The 6,958-nt window shown below is 52.2% G+C and overlaps 2 pseudogenes; both read left to right on the top strand.

Annotated features, from left to right (window-relative positions):
• Positions 1-453: 453 nt before the first annotated feature.
• LOC144712081 (uncharacterized) lies at positions 454-1,126 on the top strand (annotated as a pseudogene).
• LOC144712080 (uncharacterized) lies at positions 1,126-1,978 on the top strand (annotated as a pseudogene).
• The last annotated feature ends 4,980 nt before the right edge of the window (positions 1,979-6,958 follow it).

Here is a 6,958-nt window from a genome sequence, read left to right as displayed (position 1 = left end):
CGGGCAGGGATAATCATTCCGGTCCTAGGATAGGTGGCGACACTAGACTAAGCTGAGGTTTTGAAGGCGCGACGGTGCAACGAGCAAAAGGGGAAAAGCGAAGAAATGCCCGAATGTTTAGCATCTGAACGAGCGGAGCGTCAAAAAGCAAAGCGAGCAGCGCTAGCGCGCAACTCTTCCTTTATGAGCAAGACTCTATCCATAGAAGCTCATCTACTAGAAATGCTTTATTTCATAATGTTTTGTTCAGGTTCTGAGGGAAAGTAAATTATCTTAAAGATAATGTTATGAAATAAACTTTACGTTTACATAAAGTCAAAGTGAAGAAATGTATGTGTGTTTTTTGTGACATAATCAAGATGTTGCGGAGCAAAAAACGGGCTTTGCTCCCCTATACAATATGAAGAAAGAAATACGGGTTGAAGTTTAGACCGCTCACAGTAGTTCTACCTATAGAAAAGATCATGAAAGAGGCGATAAGAATGGTACCCGAATCCATTTACGATCTCGTGTTTTCAGGCACATCCCACTTCCGCTCGGGTTGAGGCTGCCACTCGGCCCTAAGACAGATCAAAGAAGAGTGGGGAATCTTTTGCTGGCTTTTGGAATTCGACATCAGGTTGTCTTTAGATAACAACCAACATCAATTCATTCCAATATTTAAGGAAGAGATTGACAATCCTAAGTTCTTTTACCCCACTCAAACATTTTTTTATGCCGCACGAAGAGGTGAGAAGGGCCCTTACTCCGTTTCAAACAATGTACTACTATCGGCCCTATGAGGCAACATCTACCTACACAAGCTCGGTCAGGAGATAGGGAGGATCCGACAAAAGCACAAAATCCCTCTTGTTCAGAGAATAAGATCGATTTTCTTAAGGACAGGTCGTCGTATTGATGACCAAGAAAACTCTGGAGAAGAAGCAGGCTTCAACGCTCCCCAAGACAACAGAGGCATTATTCTAGGAAGTAAATACAGTCAAAGATTCAAAAGAAAAGCGACCTTTAAAAACCTTGTATCGTCGTGGCACACCCCCCCGCAAGCACCCCAAGGCGAAGGGGGGACCAGAAAACTCTTGTTTTACCTTTCTCACTACGCGTCTTAAATCGGAACCTTGCGCCTTAGGATCAATAACCATAGCTGCACGGAGTATGGTAGAATACCCCAGTACGGTAATTCGGGAAGTCCCTCAGAGGATGACTCCCATACAATTCTTGCGAGAGCTGGAGAAGCGTCTACGGGTAAAGCACCGTATCCATATAACAGCTTGCCACCTGTGCTCCGCCATCCATTCCAAGTTTAGGGACCTATGCTATAATATCCTGATCAAACAGCTGACGAAGGGGATGAGCAAAACAGGGAGTCTACTGGATGCGGTTTAACTAGCGGAGACTCTTGGAACAGCTGGAGTCAGAAGTCCCCAAGTTAGCATATGTTGGGGCATCATCAAGCACATCCGGCAATAATCAAGGGGGATCTCGTTGTTGCATAGCTCAGGTTGGAGCAACGTGCCATCGGACGTTCAACAGGCAATCTCATGATCAGACATGAGTGTCCGGAAGTTTTCATTGTATACTCCCGAGGGTCGGAAGGCGGCGGGGGAAGGAGGTTGTGAAAGAAACTGGACGAGATCTTTCAGCAGTTCCATCCAGAAAGATACTCCAAATGCTTCGGGATCGAGGTCTCATTAGCCAAAGACCCTGGCCAATCCACATGGTCTGCTTGACGAACGTCAGCGATGGAGACATCGTAAATCGGTCTACGGGCATCACGATAAGTCCTCTGTCCTACTATAGGTACCGCGACAACCTTTACCAAGTCTGAATGATTGTCGACTACCAGATCCGCTGGTCTGGTATATTCACCCCAGCCCACAAGCACAAATCCTCGGTGCGGAATATAATCCCAAAGTACTCCAAAGATTCAAAAATAGCCAATCAAGAAGGTGGTAAGACCCTTGCGGAGTTCCTAGCATAGAGGGAAGCTCGCACCTGCGGAGCACTCAAAAAATCTCATGTTTAAGAAGTAGTAGTCTTTTTCTATTAGTTAGTTGTGTATTACAAAGTAAACGAGTTGAGTAGGCTTGTGCTAGTTGTTTGCTATAAGAGGGGCAAAAAAATAGGCTGAAGCCTATCCGGCTTGGCTTCGCTATCACTCATGACTTGTATTGTAGTATTTCGCTCCCGCTCCCCGCGCCTTTCTTCTTTTGCTCCCTGATGTAATACGATTCCGCCGGGATAGACGGTTTGTATTACAACACACTAACAAGTATGGATTGATTTCGACTGTTGAATGAAATGAATGTCGATAAGAAAACCCGAACTAAGCAATGAGAGATGTCTACAATTAGGGTGAACGTTCGATTGTTTCCCCTAAGAGAGATATTGATCAGGTTAGACTCCCAATGACCCTTAAGACCAATTAAGACGACTATGGTGTAAGGGCGTTTGACGGCCCTGAGTTGTTCCAAGCCTAAGGATCAACGATTAGTCATTTTACCACAATGACATCCTAACTCTCTCGACAAGTGGCTATCCTATATCGAGTAGGGTCTTCGTCCCAGGCAGCAGAATCGATAGGGAAAGACTGCACTGCACTGAGTAATAATACTGAAATATAATGGGGAAAGATGAGAAGATACCTGATTGATAGAGTCCACAGCAAGATATCCTAGTATGATGAAATCAAAGACGATGGCGAGGCACCGTGATGGAGGACCATCTCGAGGACGACGCCACGATGACGAAGAACCATCTCGAGGATGACGCGACGGGATGTCGTCAGCCACGCCAAGCAGCTCGCGCCGACGCTCGCCACCCGGGGTTTAAGTACCCCGCGTAAGAACTTTTATCTTTTTACTTATGCTCATTTTCATGTGTGTTTGTATTTTTGGATTCGTGGACTGGGCCAATGTTGTTGGGCCCGTCCTCGTCATTTTTACTATTTATGTTTGTATTTTGAATTTGTAAGGGAGGCCGAACCACGTCTCGTGACGGTTCGTCCTCTCCCACGTTCACTTGGCACCCATCCTCACTATATAAGGGGATGGCATGCCCAAGGAACACCTTGGAGTCATTGTTGAAAAGTTTATTCACAATTCGTCTCCCCCCCTATCGTAGAGAGTAGTGTAGGGGGTTTGGCTAGCCCCACCCCACGTCGAGATCACTCCGTGGGTAGAGCCCATGTCTCTCCCGTCGAGATCACTCCGAGGGAGACGTGTTAAAGCGCGCCGTCGAGATCACTCCGGTGCGAGGAAAGAGTTTCAAGAAGTCGCCGCCATCAAGAATCGAAAGAGGCCTTCGTCGAGATTACTCCGGGGGTCTTGGGAGATTCAAGAAGCGTCGCCGACACGTTATCAACCTGGGAAATCTGCTCCGCCGAGGGAGCACACCCCAGATCCGTCAAGAACTCCTCTTTCTTGGAGGGTTCTTGGTTGTTACAGTTCAAGAAAGCCATTTCTTGGTACCTTTTTCCACCCTTCCACCATTTCTTGATCGCCCACCCCCCTTTCCCCATCGTTTCTTGATTCCCAACCGCCTCGTCTTGCCTTTCTTGATCGCCCACCCTCCTTTCCCCATCGTTTCTTGATTCCCAACCGCCTCGTCTTGCCTTTCTTGATCGCCCCCCCCTTTCCCCATCGTTTCTTGATTCCCAACCGCCTCGTCTTGCCTTTCTTGATCGCCCACCCTCCTTTCCCCATCGTTTCTTGATTCCCAACCGCCTCGTCTTGCCTTTCTTGATCGCCCCCCCCTTTCCCCATCGTTTCTTGATTCCCAACCGCCTCGTCTTGCCTTTCTTGATCGCCTATCCTCCTTTCCCCCATCGTTTCTTGATTCCCAACCGCCTCGTCTTGCCTTTCTTGATCGCCCACCCTCCTTTCCCCATCGTTTCTTGATCCCCAACCGCATCCTCTTGTCTTTCTTGATCGCCCACTTTCTTTCCCCTTGATTTCTTGATTTCTTGATTTCTTGAATTCTTGATTTCATGATTTCTTGATTTCTTGATCTCACCTTATCTCCTTGATTCCCCTTCGTTTCTCCCCTTCGCCTCATCTTTCTTGATTTCTTGATTCCCACCCTCTACGCCATAACCGATTACTTGGTTTTCTGCCCCACCCCACGACTATTCCCACGATACTTGGTTCGCTGTCTTGCCCGCCCACGACTACGCCGTCGCCAGCCAGCGCGCCTTGTGCGCCCTCTCCTCCGACTTTTGTTGCACGCCACCCGTGGACTCAGCTCTCTGCTGGTAGTTACGACCGCACCATCCGCACCGGTTTTGTCTCGCCAACGACACTCGTCCGCACGACCCGACACTAAGCATCCGCTCGACGACTTGGACGCCTTGGACTAAGCGATACAAAGGTCAGTCTCGTCTCCCCTCTATAAACTCCAGTATTATTATCTTCGACAGTCTCATCTTCCCCTATCGCGTCCGCTACCGTGATATTCTCGAACATCATCGGATAGGACTAGCCACCTTGTCGAGCATAGGGATTCTTGTGGTAGACGGACTGTCATCCGACTTGGACGCCGAACGCTCCAGGGCTGTTAGATGCCCCTCACTTAGTAGACGTCTAGTAGGTCCAGCGGGTCATTGGGAGTTTGATCTTAGGTTCACTCGTCTCTCATTGATCGGTACGGCCGACGTCGCTATCCGTCAAGTCCTTATCTGCTCATTCGTATTTTCTCATCATTCGGCTTACATCCCATACATTCGCATCATAACCCTGTGACGTGAAACGCGCCGATCGATCCCGGCCGTCGTTGTTTCACATCACACCGAGATGGCTAGACACCGATGGAGGGGAGCCAGAGGCGTAGTAGATGACCACGGGTGCGCAGGTGCAGGTGCTTGGGTGCGGGGCGCGCGGATGCAGAGGCACGGGGCTTGGGCGCACTAGCGCGCGCAGGTGCAGGGTGCAGGGCCCCGCGTGCGTGGGACTTGGACGGTGGGTCTGCGGGTGCTCGGGGAGCTGGCGCGCTGGCACAGGGCCAAGGCGCTGGCGCAGACGTGCGGCGCGCATGCCGGTTTAGACACGTGGGGCCGCGGGTGCTCGTGCACAAGCGCGATGGCACAGGGCTTGCGCGCGCGGGCGCATGGGACGCGGGGCACGGAGCTGGGGCACGCCGGGGTGCAGGCCGCGAGGGGTGCGGGTGTGCGGGGCCGCGGGTGCGTTGGGGGAGTGGCGCGAGTGCAGGCGTACTGGTTGCCGGAGTGCAAGGGCGTAAGTGTGGGCATCGGCGTTGGCAGTGCGACGGTGGCGACGGTGTAGGCATCGACAAGAAACAGGGCTTCTTGGACAATAACCGCTCAAGAACTCCAAGAAGGATGGCGGTTTCTTGATTCTTGGGTGATCTTGTTGGTACGAATTGCTGGCTTCTAGTGATGGTATAGCAGAGGGCAGCGATGAACATCAACAAGTCCTCAGAGTGGTCTCGATGAGGAAATAGTGGTAACAGCAGTACCTAAGGATTGTAAATCTTGATTCTTCAAGAAACGTCCCAGAATGATCTGGACGAGGACGCTTGGTGAAGACTCACGAAGTGATCTCGATGTGAGGACGTGTGGCGGCGGCTCACGGAGTGATCTCAATGTGAGGATGGGAGCAACCACGTTCCCACTACTCTCTCTAACTTCTATCTAAATCACTCTAACGCTAAGGTAGAAAGAAAATAACACAGATTTCAATTCATCTAAAAGCCTTCTTTCACTTGGGCATGCTATCACCTTATATAGGTAGGATAGGTGCCAAGTGACGCCGTTAGAGGAGGAATCGGTGCGAGACATGGTTCGCCCTCTATTCAACGATTACAAGAGAAAATGAAAAACAACATGGACAAGGCCCAAACAGCGGCCTAGTCCGTAAGGTCCACAAACAAAAATACAACCAAACAAATAAAACACGAAATGAGATAGTACTTATGCGGGGTACTTGAAACCCGGATGGTGAGCGTCGGCGCGAACAGCCCGGTGTGGTTGGACTCGTCCCATCCTGGCATTGTCTGGATGGTCTCCCATCACTCCCGCTCCTAAGTGCGTCACGCATAAGCTGATGATTATTATCACGTTTCTTTACTTGACCTTCGGATAACCAAAGGTTCCTGATGGCGCGTCACCACCGGACGTCATCGAGCCAGCAGCAGAGGAGCAGCAGGACTTCCCCGACCCAGCACCCGAGGAGCCGGCACTACCCAGCTCGCCACCGAGACGAGTCCAGCCACCACGGCGAGCCGCCGCAGCAACACGGGATTCCGCATTCCGTTACTCGGCATGACGCGGGCGCCACCACCGAGCACACCGACACCTTCGGTTACCTTATTCTATAGCTTTTCGGTTTTATCGTGTTGTTGTCGTAGCGGGAAGGCTCCATATGAGGAACTCTTTCACCCCCTCTTTATCTTGGGCCTGACCAGCCCGTTTTCATTATTTCCTTTCCTTGTTTGTTTTGTTGTTTTTGGACTTAAGGAAGGGCCTATCTTCACCCATATATAAGGGGAAGAGGTGGGCGCTTCCCCTTACTTGACCTAAATTTTGAAGAATGGTATTTTGAGAAGAAGGGTCAGGTCGTGGAGAAGAATAGAAGAAAGAAGAAGAGGAGGAGAAGGAAGAAGAAGAAGAGGGGAGGAAGAGGAGAAGGAGAGGAAAGAGGAGGGCAGCGCGCCGCCGCCGCGCGCCGCCAGCGCCGCCCGCCACGGCCGCCACGCGCCAGCGCCATGCCGACCGCGCCGGCGCCGACCGCGCCGCCGCTGGCGCCGCGCCGCGGCCGCCGCCCGCCGCCGCGCCGCCGCGCCGCCGCGCCCGTCGCCCAGCCGCTGCTGCGCGCGCGTCCACGCGCGCCGCGCGCCCGCCGCGCGCGCCCGCGCGCCGCGCCAGCGGCGCCGCCGCGCGCGCCGCGCGCCGCCGCGCGCGCCGCGCGCCGCCGCCAGCGCGCCGCGCCCGCATGCGCCTGCGCGC

This window comes from Wolffia australiana, chromosome 14 (genome assembly GCF_029677425.1).
Source record: "Wolffia australiana isolate 7733 chromosome 14, ASM2967742v1".
Classification (NCBI taxonomy): domain Eukaryota; kingdom Viridiplantae; phylum Streptophyta; class Magnoliopsida; order Alismatales; family Araceae; genus Wolffia; species Wolffia australiana.
The sequence above is the reverse complement of the archived record's forward strand: the minus strand, read 5'-3'. Positions and strand labels throughout refer to the sequence as shown.